The sequence below is a fragment of the Sinocyclocheilus grahami genome, unplaced genomic scaffold (assembly GCF_001515645.1).
Source record: "Sinocyclocheilus grahami isolate Dianchi unplaced genomic scaffold, SAMN03320097.WGS_v1.1 scaffold965.1, whole genome shotgun sequence".
NCBI lineage: Eukaryota > Metazoa > Chordata > Actinopteri > Cypriniformes > Cyprinidae > Sinocyclocheilus > Sinocyclocheilus grahami.
The window spans coordinates 39,294-40,589 of NW_015506144.1; the positions used below are offsets into that span (position 1 = coordinate 39,294).

General features: G+C 46.7%; 1 long non-coding RNA gene across 2 annotated transcripts in view; it reads left to right on the plus strand.

The window, feature by feature from the left end:
* Window positions 1–10: 10 nt before the first annotated feature.
* LOC107564809 (uncharacterized) overlaps window positions 11–1,296 on the plus strand; it is a 2,339-nt gene continuing 1,053 nt past the window's right edge. Inside the window, exons 1-2 of one of the 2 annotated variants that reach the window (XR_001606292.1) lie at window positions 11–230; window positions 505–599. This is a non-coding gene — a long non-coding RNA (uncharacterized lncRNA). The remainder of the gene's footprint in view (window positions 231–504; window positions 600–1,296) is intronic. The other variant, XR_001606291.1, reaches the window with a different exon arrangement.

Sequence of the window (1,296 nt, forward strand, 5' to 3'; positions counted from 1 at the left end):
GCCCCTCTGACACGATTGGTCAGAACAAAGAGGCGCCGCCCACCTGAGCTCCCGCCCCTCTTTAAAGGGGTCGGACCGGCAACATGTGACTCGATTACAGCGTGCGAGTAAAAGGGGAAAGAAGAACAGATCAGGAACAAGGGGAAACTGGAGGAGAGGAACGAAAGAAAGAAAGAGAGAGAAAGGTGGAGATATAATGAAGGCAGATGAGAGGTTTCCGCTAGAGGAATGTGAGTACTGCTACATTTTGCAAAGTCATCATGGTTTTATTGTGCCAGGCTGATACAATGTGACATTACTGTGATGGAAAAACAGAGAAATAGGATCAAGTGTGCTGAAGTATTTAACGTAGAGCAAAAGACATCGAGCGCTGCTGAAAACAGGAGTGGACCGATAGTGGTCCGGTCTGACGGCACCGGCGGCTCTTTGAAGCAGATTACTCATTAAACTCAAGATGGATGCCGACAAAGACTAACCTTAACCTGCTTCTTCATGCTTTCACAGGGTGAGAGGGTGAAATTCCTCAACACTCCAGAGCGGATTCACTGGGAAGGAAGAGAAGGAACGTGAGAAGTGGAAACCAGAAGGTTTGCAAACAGGTATATCACGTCACGTTTGATTGTGCAATTGTTTGGCGACTCAAGCCAGCGAGGAACAGGTTTAGGGTCAGAGGGAGAAAGAGTGAGAGAGACAGGCTGGGAAGAAGAGAAACGAGAGTGAAGTGAGGAACAGAAAGGGAAGAGGCCGCTTCACCATCATCCTGACCCTTATCCTCCAAAACGCTGTGCTTTTGTGAGCGCCAGTCCATTCAAAGAAGCTGTGAAATATCAGCCTCCACAGCAGATGTTCACCTGACGGACTGAAGCATCTCGTGTTGACCCATCACACCTGAAAGATCTTCAGCAATCCCATAAAGCTCATGGGTATTTTGACATGAACTGCCGTGCCCTGCAGTCGGATGCTAAACTCTACACTCTAGAAACCATTTTAAATTAGCAACAAATTCTCATATATTTATCATTCATCTGGTTTTAATGTGCTCATATTACTTGAAGGACACCCAAAATATCTTGGCTCTTCAGTAAGTGGCAGCTAAAGCTAAAACAAACATCTTAATATGTTCATCATCGAGTCTGCGCTTGATCTCAGTTTTCAGCGTCTGAGACGTGACCATTGTGTTCGTCCTTGCTCTCTGAGTAATGACGGCTGAAGAGAGGGCGAGAGCATGTGGGTGAAGGGTAAAGCATGCTTTTATGAATGGGCTGCTGGGTCGAGTGCTCTGATTGGTCAGATCCA